The 17,043-nt window shown below is 41.6% G+C and overlaps 1 pseudogene; it reads right to left on the bottom strand.

The window, feature by feature from the left end:
* Positions 1 to 2,541: 2,541 nt before the first annotated feature.
* LOC142449242 (nucleolar transcription factor 1 pseudogene) lies at positions 2,542 to 5,684 on the bottom strand (annotated as a pseudogene).
* Between the last annotated feature and the right edge of the window lie 11,359 nt (positions 5,685 to 17,043).

Raw genomic sequence — 17,043 nt, forward strand, 5'->3', positions numbered from 1 at the left:
ATTGGCACATGGCTGCAACAATGGACTTCAATGTAACAATTGTGAGCCTGGCCCTCAGTCAGGCCAGGCTTTATTTTATTACACACAGGGTTACTATGAGTTCAAGCTAGATAGTACAATCTTGTTACAATAAATCATGTGTTCTCATTTATTGTTAACATGGAGACCAGGTGGAAGAAAAATAGTTTAAATCAGAAAGTCAAAGAGCTAGTGGATGAGAAATATATGAGCATTCATAATTCCTCACCGAAGAAAAACATATTTTGGTGACTTTCTATTTATTTTATATCACTGTGGTTTAGCATAATTCTAACTGTAAGAATGTCTATGGAGAATACTCTTGGGTGTTGTGAGAAATTAATAAGTACTACAATGCCATTTATGTTGAAATTGGGATTCTATACTGTAGCCGGCAGCCATTGGGAGGATCCAAGTCTCTATCAAAATTCCCCCAAGGCCCTGAGCAATATTCAGGCGGGGTTCATAAGGACAGAACCACAGCTGGTTTGGCAAGCCTGAGGGGTTCAGGGGATTATATTTATTTCAGTGGGTAATCAAAGAGAGGTTGAGGACTATGCATTCCTTCTAGCAAGAAATTTCCAGAAGCTCAGATAAGGTTAAACTTTGCCTAATTTTGTGAGGCAGGGTGGAATGGGGCAAGAGTCAAAGGGCACATTGTGAGAGCAGGAGGATGTTCATATTTGGGTAATCATTCACAGCAAAGTACATTTCTAGGCAAAGCCAGGAGTGGGGACAAAGAGGTTATGTGCTTTAGGGAAGAGAAAAGCCTGGATAGTGTTTTAAAAATTCTAAATTGGGGTCACAGGAGTCAAGCTTGGGAGGGGTTCTTACAATATATTGGAAAAACTATTTTTAATTAATTCTGTTCACTATCAATCCAACAAAGAAAGTTTTACATAGAATTCGAATCTAGAACTAAAATTCCACCTGGAACCAGACCAAACTGCTGTTGAATCAATTCTGATTCATTATGGCTCTTTAAGGTGCCCAAGCCTGTGAAGCTTTAGGTGGGACCATCTCACCATTCTCTTTGAAGCAGCTGATGAGTTTAAACCTAGGACCTTATTGTTAGCATCTTGATTCGTACCCCACCTGGCCACCAAAGCTCCTTCCAGCTTGAACAGTAACGGGTAAAAATTTGAATTTTTAAAAACATTTTGAGTTTCATTTCTTCTTACATAACGCGCCCATACAGTAAGGTTTCTCCAGTAGGTAATATCTTGGTTCTTGGCTTTGCCCAATGAAAGAATTCGCGCCAAAGCCCGTTTCATAATCCAAGTGGATTTTTTTTTTTTTTTGGAGATTGGTAGGAAACGCCTTGTTGACAGCTCAGAGCTTTAAAAATATGTATACACGTATATAAAAAACACTTCTGCCCCTTCCCCACCGCGAGTGGGTTCAGGCGGCTCCTACTGCAAGGGACAGTGGAGAGAGGGAGATGGGGCAATGCCCGTTTGCTCCAAGGCACTGGCCCTCCTCTCCCCACAGGTTCCCTGCCTCCAGTTCCAATGTGGGGGTGGGCTTTCAGGGGTTGGGGATGGGAGGCCAGCACTGGGAGGACAGGGTCTTGCCCAGCTTCCACCTACCCCGCCTGCCTCAGTTTTGGCTGCAGGTAAGGATCCCTCCCCGCCCTCCACCGCCCCAGACCCTGGTCCATTGTCCATGCTGAAACTGCAACCTGGAGGTCCCCAGGGCGGCTGGCTGAGGATGCAGCATCCTGACCTGGGCATCTCCAGCCCCGCTTCCCTCCTTCCTCACCCCCCACCGCATTTTTTTTTAAGAGAGAGAGAAAGAAAGTGTCTGGGGGAGGCCAGGGAGCAAAACATGGGGGAGAAACAAAGGTGGTCAGGCGGGGAGGGGAGCCCCCACAGCAAACAGGCAGAGGCGGGCCTCTCCCGGGTGGCGGGAGCAGGCTAAGGGGCCTCACCTGGAGCCCGAGGAGTCCCTGGAGGAGGAGGAGCTGGAGCTGCTGCCCTCAGGTGCGTTGTCCTGTCTTCCTCATCCTCCTCATTCTCACTCATCCCTCGCTGCTGGACTCGGAGGAGTCCCAGCCATCCTCAGGGGAGTCGTTCTGTTAGGTCTCTCTCTCCCGGCTAGATTTCAGCCTCCGTCCTTGGCTCCGCTGGAGAAAGATTTCACGCCTAAGCCGGCTCCTGATCCAAGTGCATTTAATGAGAGTTAAAAGAAGTTTCAGGTTTTACTTGGCACCCATTAGGATTCCTTTGACCATGCGGCCTGGCAGAGACTGCCCCAGGTCACGCAAGGATCTCTCTCCTCCCACAAAGACGACCAGACCAGCCAAGCAAGCCCCTCTCCCTCTCCGTTCCAGCCTTTTCAAGGGTTCCCGGGGGAGGCGTGGTGAACGACCCCTGGTCGCTCCCATTGGCTGAATTGCAGTCACTTGGCCCAGGTGGGCTGCTCCAGGTGTAATGCCTCTCCGAGTCCACCGGTGGGAAAATCCAGCTTTGTCCTAAGCGGGCTCTCCTGGGCATGCGTAAATGGACTGTCCCATCCCTGATGCTAGCTACCTAACAGTTCAACAACTCCTCCTCCCCACCACCCCTCCTCCTCCTCGTGCTCCTTGTCGCCCTCCTCCTCGGAGGTGGACTGCAGAGTCATCAGGCCTGACTTGGGGTCCAGGCCTCGAAGCCTGGCCCATGCTCTTGCGTTTGCTGAGATGCGCTCTTTGTGGGCGGCGCAGTCCTGGGGAGAGGTTCCTGACCAGCGGTCCAGGTGCCCCGGGTCTGCTTCCGCTGCTCCTCGCGAGGCAGTGCTGCTCTGGCTCCCGAGATGCGCTGCCAGCGCTGGGGGTCCCCGGGGCGCTCCTTGGGGCAGGTGGCTGAGCCACGCGATGGGCAGCAGCTCCTGGGAGAACTCTGGGAACCGAGCAGAGGAGGCTTCCTGGTTCTCCCGGAAACTTGTTTCATCGCCTTGGCAGAGTACAGCGGCGGGGGATGGGGGTGGAGGGGGGGGGGGTGTAGATCTCGCTCAGCTCTCTCTCCTTTTGCTCCTGGTCTTCAGCTGCCTTCTCTTTCTTCTCCATGTTCTTCCAGGTCATCTCCATGGCCTCCAAGGTCGTTCTTGGAGGGAGCCAAACAGTCCCAGTGACGCTCTGCTGCCGGATCTCCTTTGCCCTCTTGGGGCACTCGGGCAGCTTGCCATGCTCGCCCCCACCCAGCTAACTCTTGGACTGGGCCCCCAGGTCGCCTCCCTGGCTTTGTACTTGGCCGTCTTCCCCGACAGGTCGGTCCACGTGCGGGCCAGCAGGCAGGTCAGCTCGCTCTCAGACAGCTCGGTGCGCTCTTCCCGCAGCTGCTGCCGCTTCTCTCAGAAAGAGCAACGTGACGGTGGTTCGTCCAACACGCACTTGCGCCTTCTTGGGAGACTTGTTGGAGGCTGGTGGCCTGCTTCTGGTTGATGCTCAACATCTTCTCCTCCTCCAGGCCGCGCTGCTGCGTCCTCTCGGGCAGCTCTCCGGAAACCGGAGCATTCCACGCATCGTCGTTGTTAGTCTGGTGGCACTTCTTGTGGGAGGCTCCTTCTGGGAGAGTCGTGCCCACAGGTGCTGGCTGCACAGCTCGGTGCGCTCAGCGCGGGCTCGTCCTCCCTGTGGGCCACCAGCTCCCGCAGTATGGCCAGTAGCAGTTTAGGATGTGGTTTGGTGGGTCGCCCATCAGACTTGACTTTGAGCTGGCATTCGGCCTTGATGGGTGGATTTGAGTGGACTTGGCGATGCCCTCCTGGCTGACGTTCAGCTCCGGGTGTTTCTAGATGTAGTCCCGCATGATCTCATCCGGCCGCACTTTGAGATACATCTCGTGGCTGTCCCAGAGCTGTTGGGGAGTTTGGGGCTTCTCGGGGATGTCCGACTTCTTGGCATTCTAAATTCCGACGGGGCAGTCCTCCCTGAATCAGGCCAGGTTTCGCTGGAACTCCTGTTTCTCTCTCTGGAAGTCGTCAATATATTTCATCTTCTTCTTCCAGGGGAGCTCCTTGTATTTCTTGGACAGAATCTTGGTCACGTCTAACTTGTTCATCTCAGGGTGGATGGAGCTTTGTGTACTTGACCCGCTTCTCCAAGAAGAAGCAGAAGTAAGGGGTCAAGGACTTCTTTGGGAAGTCGGAGTGTTTCTTGAGCTTTTTGCTTTTGTAAGGATTTTTCACATGTTCCTGAGTGTCAAGGATCAATACTGTCAACATGCGGAACGTCCTTACCTTGTTTGAAATTTCTATCCATTTGACCTTTAAGTAGCACCTTTAAGTGCTACTTTTCCCCAGTCCTTGTGTAACTTGGTTGTTTTGAACTTGGGGCTGTCATCAGAAGGTTGTTCTTCATGCATTCCAGCAAAGTCAGCATGTCTTCTTGGGGCCAGTGGTCTTGGCCTTGGGGGGGGCGGGGGGCGACCATTTCCAGGTCTGTGGGGCAATTGGCTTCTCAGTTCGTTCTTCAGCCGTCCAGTCACCTCCACGGTCGTGCTGGTGGGGCAAGCTGGGGTCAAGGCCACCTCACCCTGCGAAGTTGCCGGGAGGGGTGGAGTGGGGTGGGGCGGTACGGGGCTGGAGCCGGCAAGCACCCTTTGAAAGCTAGCCAAGCTCTGCAGCGTGCACGCATGCCACCGCCAGTCCTCGCAGAGAAATCATCCTCCTACCCCCGCCTCTATGGCACTGCATTTCTCTTCCAATCAGCCAGTTGCTTGGTGGCTCCTCCATTCTCCCATCAAGCCCTCTGTCTAGAGCGAGCTCCACTGCTCCAACTCCCAAGTGGATTTGTATGAAGGACAGGACAAATTTCAGGCTTTACAGTCTCAACAGGGTTCACAACTGGACTCCAGCAACCTCGTGGAAAACAGCACCCATGTATGCAGAACTGGGAGTGGTGGGGTGGAAGGTCTCATGACTGAGGGAGGGGGAGGGGAGCAAGGGACCAGAGGAGTGGAGGGCAGAGAGTGAGGTGACCACCATGCAGGGGCAAGCGGGCCAGGAGGAGAGAGGGCATATGCCAGAGTATGCTCCCTGCCTTTATTCTGGCCCACCCCCTGGCTGGAGGAAGGCGTGGTTGAAGGTATTGGTTAATTCCATTGGCTGGGTTGAGCTTATCTGGGTGACAGCATGAGCCTGGGTCCTACTTTGGGCCACCCAAGTATGCCTCCCACCAGGCTCAAGAGTTTGAATGTGAGTGTGCTCAGTTTGGGGGTCTTCATAGGTGTGTAATGGTTGCTTGATTTCTTCCCAACCTCCTTTATGGGTGCCTTTGCAGGCAGGGGAGGGGCAGTTCCCTGTCCCTAAATCTAGCTACCTAACAGTACTATCTATATGCTAGTATTATTGCTAGGATTTTCTGAAATAGATTAATGAAATAAAAACAAACCCCAAAGCTACATTTTTCAGACAGAGGATATTTAATTATATCCACTGATATAAATCAAAATTAAGTCACTATTTGTATAAGATGTTGAACTTAAATTGCCCTGTTGACTGTTTCTTTTCAGTCCAATTCACTATTTCAAAGTGTTGAATAATTTCCTTATCAAAATCTGGATTTCTGTTGTGCAGTTTCAGTGTCCCATATTCTCTGATCCTCTTTTTGGGTGTTTTTCTTCAGCATAGTTACTCTAGTATTAAGTGTAATGCTCCTTCTTACCTTCCATCCTATAATTCTGCATGCGTCCTAACTTGGAAATTTTCCTATGTTGCTCTTTTTCTATGCCACTTTCCCATGTTGGCAAACTACTTGTAACTTTCACTATTTATTAAAATCCCTAAATCAGATGCATGATTCCTTGTAGCTCTAAACCAGATCTCTAGGAGGGCTACTAACCAGACTGTCAATGAAGGCTGAACAGCGAACAAACACTATTGAGAGCTTCTCATTCAAAGCTGCTCTTACAGAAGGCACCAGCAGAAATGCTTTGGCAACACGTTGTAGAACAAAACAAAATCAACTTAGAAAACAAACCTTTACATAAAAATTCTCCTTATAAGAACTAGATAGACGCAACGCAGAAAAAAAGACAACTGAGAAAATAGGGTTAAATTATAACAAAAGAAGGAGAAAAAAAGGATAAAGGAAAATTTGAAAATATTTAGTAGCAAACAGATTTTTAGAAATGGCACTCTCTTAGGATATGTTTATGTGCATGCTCTGCCTCACTTCAAAAGAACAGCCTACTTTTTAATGCTTTTGAAGTTAGATCAATGTTCAGGAATGGTTACAGTGCAGCCAGAAGCAAAACTGCCACTTTGTTGTTGATAGGAAATGAAAAAAAGAAGTTCAGGAGGCCACAAAGGTACTTCCTATTAAAGTCGTTGGGATACAATTTATAAATGGAGAGCTTTACAGAAGTCCTGTAGGTCTCACTCTATTGAAGCAAAAAAGCACAAGCAATTAAATATGAAACATTTTACTGTGGACATATAGGTCAAGGTTACACTGAAAATTATTCAAACAAATCGTGTCTGTATTAACATCACACTTAGTTAGCAGTCCAGATAAACTCTTTTCCTGGGTCTTACAAAAAAACATACCTTTACAGGTCACGGAAAACCACACACACAAAGCATCAACTTAATAAAGAGTGACAATGACTCTCTCTTTAAAAATAATGCTCAAGAAGAAACTAGGATTTATGGAGCTTATTTGATGAACACAAATATTAGACCACTTGAACAGATCATTTGAAAACCAATGGCAGTAGAAAGGGAGGATTTTTCTTTTGTTCTCAATACCTATAGCGAACCTACTGTGTGTCAGGCATCCTCTGACACATAAGAAAGGGATAGATTATGCCCCCGTTTGGATGGAATTTGTATTCCAACGAAGGATGACAGAAAGTAAATATTTACTCTCTAAGTGCCTTGAGGAAACATAAACAATGAGAGAAGAAACATCTGCTTCTCTAAAGAGTAATTTAATGTGATCCCCTATCTAATGCCCCCACTCATTTTGTTCAGTAGTTTCTGGTTCTTAATATGGGAGTGTATGTACAGTGTAGGGATGGCCTAAAGTTTCCTGTTCTCTGTCCACAGAATACTATTTTTCTTGTTTGCAGTCTGCCAGCGAAAACTACCTGTGCTTTCACACTTGCACAATGTATCTATCGTGTTGCTTTATTGGAAAATGCTAGGAAGGAAGACAACCTTGATTCCGTTACTAGGAATTCTTTAAGTATAACATAAAAAATAAGTACTTCTCTCATCAGAACCCCGCCCAGAATTTTAAAACATTTAAAAATATTTTATACATAATTCATAGATACAAACTCATATTTTTAAGTAAACATAGAAAAAACCTTGAGTATATTTACCACTGGTTTTCCTAACATTTAATATTTTTCAATATTTACATTGAAAGAGCAAAGTCTTGAAAAATTATTAATACATAATCAATCTCTTTGTTAACACATCTAAATATAAAACAAATACATAGCACAATATTTAAGATGGCTAGTAATAAAAATATCAAACAATAGAACTCCATTTTGTAACTATTAAACTATCAGAATACATTTTATATTTCTTAGCTCAATTATTCATGTTTATGAAGCTGGTTGAACTGCATACTATTGGTTGGAAGTGTAACGATATTACTTTTTGGGAAAAGAAAATTATTCAACTTTTTATCACATGCATAGTAAAAATCTCATTTTATTTTTGCCTAAGTAATTATTTTGAAAGAAAAGATAAAAATAAAGTATATAATGTATTTACAACTACAGCTTGAAGAAGAAAACATTTTTATCTTAAATATCTAGCATTAGGAAAATTTCCAGGAAAATATATGACGATGCTTCATTTGAGGGAATAAAATGCAACTATTAAAATAATAGTTATATGGACTAGTTAATAACATACAAATATAGTAAATAACCAAAACTAAACAGAGTGTGATATGTATATATCTCACATCTCAAAAAACAAACAAGCAACCAAAAAATAAAAAACAACTCACTGCCATTAAGTTGATTCTGACTCAGAGCAACCTTGTAAGGCAGAATAGAACTTCCCTTTGAGTTTAAGAGACTGTAAAGACCATAAATCTTTATCAGAGTAGGAAGTCTCATCTTACTACTGTGGAGGGGGTCAGAGGTTTTGAACCGATGTCGTTGTAGTAAGAACCCCAACTCATAACCCACTACACCACCAGGGTTCCTATATATTCTTTCACACACACATTATAAAGGAACTGTTAAGTTAGCATTGGAGCTGTGGAAAAAGCATTGGATTGCCAACCACTGTGTCTCTGAGTCCAATCCACCAGATAATCAGCAGCAGAAAGATGAGTCTATCTGATCCTGTAAGGATTTACAGTCTCAGATTTATACAATTATTTACAGTCTCAGTCATTATATGTCAGTATCAACTCAATGGCTTTGGGATATAAGTGTGTGTGTGTGAGTGTATGTATGTATACATACACATAAATGCATGTATATATGTGTATTTATATATACATACAATAGTGTTAAAATTATTGTTCCTTCATACAAGTTTATTATAAACAAATCCAGCTTTGCAATCAGTGAAGTCTGCAGACACCTCTCAATAATAGTCTTGTTAGAGTATTAATCTTGTTTAGAGGAACTAAAAAAAAGAGGTATTTTTTGTGCCATGGAAAAAGTTATTTTGAGGTCAGGGTAACATCAAATTTTTAAACAAGCTCAAGTAGCTATCTTTCCAAACCTTTGAAACTTTGTAAAAATTTACAGGAATACTGGGGTAGTTACATAACCTGGTGTCAATTTGGGACTTGAGTTTAAGTGTGAAGGGGTGGAGTCTAGTCTATTCACTGGGTCATAGCCAATGAGGCCTCTGTGTGGGCATGGCCTCTCCGGAGAATTCTGGGAACTTGGATTTTCCTCCTTGGAGGCAGAAGACAGACTCTCTCTGCAAACTCCCTTGGGGAATCTTTACTTACAAAGCTGACTTACTGTGAGACATCCCTGAGGAGAAGCCATATGGACCTACCCTGATGCAGCCCTGGGAACTGGAGGAGTCACATGGAGACCCATGCCAACGCTGAGATGCTTCTACCATCACTGGCTTTGTACCCAGTGACTTGTGATCTTCCTGCATTCAGCATCATTTCAAGTGTTTCGTGAGTCTGAAGAGGACTTTATAGATTGTTATCAGACATATGAGCTATGATAGCACTTATGGACTGGGCTGGGATGTTTTCTCATATTCGACTGCTCTTGTTTATGAACCTCTTTCTTATATACATATGTGTGTCCATGAATTTGTTTCTCCAGTCTACCCAGATTAACAAAAATACTGACTGACATAAAACAACGGTATTAAAGGGATAAAATATTTTAAAGATTATCAGGAAGATGTCAAGCGAACAAACAAAACAAAAGCATTAACTTTGAAAAATTATCAAATTATGAATGAAAGTAATATTCAGAAACTGGTAAAAGAGGACTCTAGAATTGTCATTAATGTGATAGTTACAAAATTTGGGATTTCACAGAATTCAGTATTTTTCTTTCTCAGTGAGAACCTTGCTTCAGCAAGCTTTCGGTTGAATGGGTGTCAAGAATGTTTACAAAGATAAGTTAAATTTAAGGGCTGATCTTCCTACTTGTGTTTTAAACAAGATTAAAACTAATAAAGACAAGTTTATGGAATCGATGATAACTGGAAATGAGTTTTGCATTTGCCAGTATGATCCAGAGACCAAGGTTTGATCAAAACCGTGACTTTAGAGGGAATCTGCTGCACCAGTTAAGCTTACGTCAACCAGTTTAATCCAAGATAAATCAGCTTAGAAAGTTATGACAACATTCTTTGTGGGGGGTGTCCAAAGAACAATCTTGATAGATATTTTCAAAGGAAGATCATGGGACCTATGATGAAGACATCTTAAGAAAACTGACAACAAAATGGCAAGAAAAAGGCCAGGAAAGAGTTACTTCAGTAATTTTTTTTCCCTATCACAACATTGTACCTGATAAGTTTTCGAGGACAGCAAGGGCTACCATTCTAGAATTTCATTGGGCAAGCTTACCTCATCTAAGCTGTAGTCTTGATCTTGCCCCTTCAGTTATACTCCTTTTCCAAACTCAAGGAACACTTTAGGGCAGCACAATTTGAGTCCCTCGTGGAAGCCAAAGCTACCATTTGACCTGATGTAAATTAAGAGCTCAGAATTGGGGGGAAGTGTTAGATACGAAGAAGCACACCCTGGCTTCAGGAGTATATAGACCTAGAAAGAGGAAAGAAAAAACGGTAAACAGTGCCTTCACATTGGGATACATTTGTTTAGTACAGTTTCTGTGCTCTGGGAGTAATATTTCGACTTACCTTTATACGTATGTTGCTAGCTTCCATTGAATCAACTCTGACTCATAGAAACTCAATGTTCTTAAAACATAGTCCATTTTCCAGCACTGTATTTAACAACAGTCTGTTTAGAACCACAGGGTTTTCATTGGCTGAATTCTAGAATTAGATCACCAGGATGACTTAGTAAGTATTAGTCTGGAGACGCTGACGAATGCGCCCGCCGTGGGTGATCCTCGTTGGTGTCTGGAAATATGAGTAGCACAGCTGCCAGCATCAAGGCAGATTGTGAGGAATTTCCATGTGAGAACCTAATGAATACATGCCGTAGATTATCTATAGATACATAATTTTATATTCATTCACAAATTTAATGTGAAAATGCATAGAAACACATTGAAAGTGAATTATAGAAAAGTAAAATGCAGTAACAGAATTATAGGTGACTTCTAAATCCATTGTTATTTGTTAAGATAGTTAAGGTTTATTGTGTCAACCTGGCCGGAAAATACACGTGGGATTAATTGAAGGGTGGAGAGATAAATGGCTTGGTGAGCCTCGTCTTTCTCATTCTTGGGTCTCTTGCTCTCTGATGGTTCGACCAGGGTGCTGCTGCCTTAGCCAGTTCTCTGCTTTAGCCTGCAAGGCTCACTTCTTGCAAGACATCCCTGAGGAGAAGCCACACGGGCCTACCCCGATGCAGTCCTGGGTGCTGGGGCAGCCGTGTGGACACCTCTGCCACCACTTAGATGTTTACACATTCACTGATTCGGCTTTCCTCCTGCAGTTGGTGTCCTTGCGTGTGTTCTGTGAACTTGAGAAGGACTTTGTGGATTGGTGTCAGACATATGGGTTAATGTTGGATTTGTGGACTTGAACAGCACTGGGTTGGGATGCTTTCTTAATGTACACTTATCCTTTTTATAAAACTCTCTCTTATAAATATGGGTTTCTGTGGATTTGTTTCCCTGTCTACCTGGACTAACACATTTGTTATTAAATGTTTATTTGTACAATTATGTTTTATTATGATATAAACAGCAATAACCATTTATTCTCAATCCAGGGGTTTTGTCTAACTATTCTCTCACATCCTGCAGATATCCACATGTTCTTCCTGTATTTTCTCTCTTTTCCCCCCAAACCATTTTATTAAGAGTTAATCCAGACATCATACCATTTCGTAGTTCTAGCGCATCAAGCAGCATTGTACAGTAGCTACCCCAATCACTTTCAAAACATTCTCTTTCATTTTGAATTCCTTGATATCAGCTCCCCTTGCCCACTCACCTCCCCACTGCACCCCCAGGAACCCTTATTCTAGTTGTTGTTTCTAAAGGTTCGTCAATCGAGGTATCATGTACCGAAACACAGGAAGTCACATAATATTTAAGAAGGCTACCCACAATGACAAACTACATAAGAGGTAAATCAAATATGAAAGACAAAAAACTACAATGGAATATATTGAAAATCAGATCAAACCCAAAGAATATCAGAGGAGATATCAAGTGACAAGGTTTTAACTGTTCAAGTCAGATTTATCATTGTGAGCTGTGAAAGTCCTCCCTCCAACACTTTCTCTTTGGGAACCAGTTTAGCCCCGTCCCTCAATTATAGTAAAGTCACTGGAAGCTCATTTCCTGTGGAGATCTCACAAGTGTAATTTGGACTTCCACTGTCATCCATAGCCTTCTGCAAAGCAGAATCTCTCAATTTAAATTCTGATGCTATTCCGTCCTTTGGTTTAGGATTACATACCTTACAATCCTTGGGTCACAGATGTCTGTGTGCTTCTTCCAAGTGGATTTGGTTGACATCTCACTTAGAAGGCTGCTTGTTTGGAGCAAGCTTTTAAGACCCTATGTGATAGGCAAACACCATCTAATTTCTTCACCACACTTTGCTATAGCTACCATAATTCTGTGTTTTCTCTATGAGGGTGAATATTAGACAGGATCATGTCATAAGAACTAATTGTTCTTAAATTGGAGCTAGGATTAAGTGCAAGTCCCAAATCCATTCCTCAATCTGTTTTTTAATCTGCCTCTGGCTCCCTTTGGAGACTTCCATGTTTATTTATGGTAGAGAATCTTTTCTCTCATCTTCCTGGTGCATAGAATCTTCTGTTAATGGTGTCATTGATTAGCCCATGGTACTTGTTGGTCTTTAATAAATACTACTTTGAGGCTTGTTCTGATCAACAAATATTCCTACTTCCATTTCTCTGTTTAATATTTATCCTTAATATTTCCCAAAATGTTTTGTATCATGTGTTTGCTTTAATTATATGGTACAAAGTCTGTCTTCCCCATAAGAATATATGATAAAGTTCAAACTTCTTAACCAAGCAAGAGGAGCTGTTCTCTGATGCTTCATTAACTCCTCTTATTATACCTAACTTTATCATCTGTCTCAGAGCAAGCATTACCCAGTCACATATTTGAGGAAACTTAAAAAATATCAAATTAGTTATTTAAAAGAGAAATAAATAGATGGGTATCTTTTTGGTATGTTTGAAACGTTTTATAAAAGATCATTAGAGACAATTCTATTAAATGAATAAATATCATGAAGAGCATTCATCTCCCTTCTAAAAATTTAACTGCACACATTCACACGCACATATATGTTATATATATATTTAATACATACTGTGTTAATCTTGGTAGGCTAGAGAAACAAATCCAGGAAGACTCATGTGTGTGTAAGAGACAGTTTCATATAAAGGGTAATTATATATTAAGAAAGCATCCCAACCCAGTCCAGTCTAGACCCATAAATCCGATATTCTCCATATGTCTGATACCAATCTATAAAGCCCTCTTCAGGGTAGAAAGTCTTTGGATCCACGGGCGGTGTAAGCATCTCATCACTGACATGGGTCTCCACGTGGCTTCTCCAGCTAAGGGCACTAGTGTAGTTCCATGTGTCTTGTCAGTAGAGTCTTCCAGGGAGTGATGACAGAGAGAGAGAGAGAGAGAGAGAGAGAGAGAGAGAGAGAGAGAGAGAGAGAGAGAGAGAGAGAGAGAAAGAGAGAGAGAGAGAGAGAGACTCCTGGCTCTAGGGAGGAAATACTGTAATTCCCAGAATTCTCAGGAGAAGGTCATGCCCACACAGAGGCCTCCCTGGTTACATCTTGATTGACAGGCCAGACTCCACCCCTTCACTTATAATCCTCTCAAACTGATACCAGATTATGTAAGTAGCACACATACTAGAACTTTACATTAAGGATTTAATATGCTGCTTTTTCTATTTTTGTGTTTATTTAGATGTTTCCCTGATGATATTTAAATAGTATTCTGCATCCCTCTCTTACTTATGAAACCATGTTGCATGATATTTAACTCTGCCTTTTAATGAAACTGAAAGTTCAATAATGGCTATATCTTCAGAACCTAGCCTAGTAACTAGAATAGAACAAAAACTCAGCCTCATTGTCACTGAGGCAATGCTGACTCATAGTGACCCTGTAGGATAGGGTAGAACTGCTCCTGTACATTTCCAAGACTGCAATTCTTTTTTTTTTTATTATATACAATTTAAGGTTTTTTTTTCTTGTTTTACATTTTATTAGGGACTCATACAACTCTTATCACAATCCATACATATACATACATCAATTGTATAAAGCACATCCATACATTCCCTGCCCCAATCATTCCCAAAGCATTTGCTCTCCACTTAAGCCCTTTGCATCAAGTCCTCTTTTTTTGCCCTCCTTCCCCTTTCCCCCCTCCCTCGTGTGCCCTTGGTAATTTATACATTGTTATTTTGTCATATCTTGCCCTGTCCGGAGTCTCCCTTTCCCCCCTTCTCTGCTGTCCCTCTCCCAGGGAGGAGGTCACATGTGGATCCTTGTAATCAGTTCCCCCTTTCCAACCCACTCACCCTCCACTCTCCCAGCAATTCCTTAAGGGAGTAGGAAGCCCCATCTTTCTCCTGTGTAGTGGCTGGTAGTTTTGAAATGTCCAACCACTATGCCACCATGTCTCCTTAGAATAAAGTATTCAATATTGAATTATTGAACTGAAATATCAGTACTAATACATATTATGGATATTTATGGAATTTTAGTAATGCTCTAGTTTTTCACTGTAATTTCATTAAGTAACACAGATAAAAGTCAAGCTTGCTAATCAAGATCATTTACTTATATTCCTTAAAGTTGTATATGAGTATAAATACTACATTAACAATGGTATACAGGTTTCCCACAATTATTCTCCTTTTCTTTTCCTTCATGTTTGCTTCCTCAATCTCTATTTAGCAAGAAACTCTGAGTGATTATTTGTACTTGTATCAATAGCTTTTTTTCTCCGTCTGGTTGTCCTTCCTTTCCTACCACCTGGAAGCAGAGTGAGTAGCACTGTTGAGCTCCAAGTAGAAAGTTTAAGCTAAATGAAATGTTGACCAATTCCCTCAACAAACAGAATAACCATCCCTGCACTTTCTAGATCTCAAGAAATGCCAAGAAGTACGTAGGCCAAAGAATTACGGTGATTCCCTAAAATTAGTTTCTTTAACTAGAATTACTGTTATATCTGCTTAACTATTGTGGTTTTAGGATGCATTATGCATTAGGATTTGGCACACAGTGTCTTTGGTTATGCAGCACATAAACAACGCTTGCAAAGAAACCGTGCCTGAGCAGTTCTAAGGCATCCAGCATGAAGAAATGCAGCACTGCGAACCCCGAATGGCATTTCATGAGCACGTGGCAGACGTGAGCCGGACGCTCTCTGGTGTGCTAGGCTTTTGTTTTACAACGTAGACAAAACTTTCTTGGAGCCTGGTGGTCAGAGTGCAAAGTTCTAACAAGAGTCTTTTAAGATATAAGAAAGTCGTTATAATAATTTTTGTGCCAAACAAGTTTACAACCAACAGTATGTCCTATAAAGAATGGGACTTCTCTTTTTCTTACATATATATCATCATTTAACTTAGATTCGATATTCTAAGATATATAATTTTAATCCCTCAAATAAATCAGGTATTTTCTTTGTAGTATTGTGAAGTAGAAATTTTATAAATGGACTATTAATGAATAAACAACAGAGACACAAAACCTTTATGGTTTTTCTCACACTCACAGGAATGAACCTAAAATGACATCTCCTTTCAATACCTTTAGAAGATTCTAGAGAACAAACAATTGAGAGTTTCATTTGATTGCTGTCAGATTTTAGGGACTTGAGTCTGTTCTTTGTTTTCTCAGTTGAGCTTTCATTAATTTCCTGTTAATTTTCACTCATAAAACATGAGAGAGACAAGCTACATAATTTTAATAAATAATTACTTGGAAAATATAATTATCTCTATCCTGAAAAACATACCTATTCTTCTACATATTTTAATAGCAATATTCAGATCATTTACATTTGATATATGTGTATATATATTTAATAAATGTAACTAACCATGTCTATACTTGGAATAATTTTGAAAACATCCCACACATCATCTGGACCTTGTGAATTAGCCAGATGTTTCTGATCAAGTAGGAAAATAGCAGCATGATTGGATATTTTTTTATTTGTAATTAATTTTTACCAATTTTAATTGCAGTAATACATTATTGTACACATTCTATACATACTATGCACATTACATATATTACAACTGACAAGTCAGAGGTTTGAATACATCATTATCTATGTGGAAGTAATTTGAGATGGTCTGCTTCACTAAAGATTCACAGCTGCTGAAACGCGATAAGGAAATTCTACTCTGTCTTGTTGGGTCGTTATGAGACAAAAAGCACTCCATGGAAGTGAGTGCATATATGTGTGGGAAAAGATGTTGTGTTAGTCAGGTTAGACTAGAGTTCATACACACTCATATGTGTATAGGAAAAAGCTTGATATAAAGAATAATTATTGAATTATTGAACTGAAATATCAGTACTAATATGTATTATGGATACTTATGGAATGTCTAGTAATGCTCTAGCTTTTCATTGTAATTTCATTAAGCAACACGGATAAAAGTCAAGTTTGCTAATCAAGATCATTTACTTATATTCCTTAAAGTTGTATATGAGTATAAATACTACGTTAACAATGGTATACAGGTTTCCCACAATTATTCTCCCTTTCTTTAAAAGATTTATATAAAGGGTAATTTTACATTATCAAAACATTCAAGCTCAGTCCAGATGAAGTCCATAAGTCCGATATTAGCCCATATATCCAGTGTCAGTCTGTAAATTCCTCTTCAGACTCATGAAACACATAAAATGATGCCAAGTGCAGGAAGATGACAGGGCAGTGGGTGGAAACTTGTGGATCCAGTGGTAGTGGGTGGACGCATGTCAGCACTGGTATGGGTCTCCACATGTCTCCTCCAGCTCCAAGGCTCTGTTTGCCATCAGCATAGCTCCATGTGACTTGTCAATAGGAATGTCTTAGAGGAAGTGCACGTGTGTCCCGCCTCCAGTGAGCTATTTATATCCTAAGTTCCTCCAAATGAGGTCATCAGTCTGTGACCTGATTCACAGGCTTAACTCCACCCCTTCACTCCGAATAGTCTCAAATTGATAACAGATTATGTAACTATCACAGACCTCCCCTTGTCAATTTGACACCTTTACACAATTCTTTAGCCATGCATTATTTTTGACAAAACAATAAAAAATATATCTATACCTGTTAGAATAAAACTAAAATGCATATAATTAAAATGTGCCAACCTCATTTAAATATAGCATTCTATAGGGGAACAAAACAAAAATATACT

Source organism: Tenrec ecaudatus, chromosome 5 (genome assembly GCF_050624435.1).
Source record: "Tenrec ecaudatus isolate mTenEca1 chromosome 5, mTenEca1.hap1, whole genome shotgun sequence".
Lineage (NCBI taxonomy): Eukaryota > Metazoa > Chordata > Mammalia > Afrosoricida > Tenrecidae > Tenrec > Tenrec ecaudatus.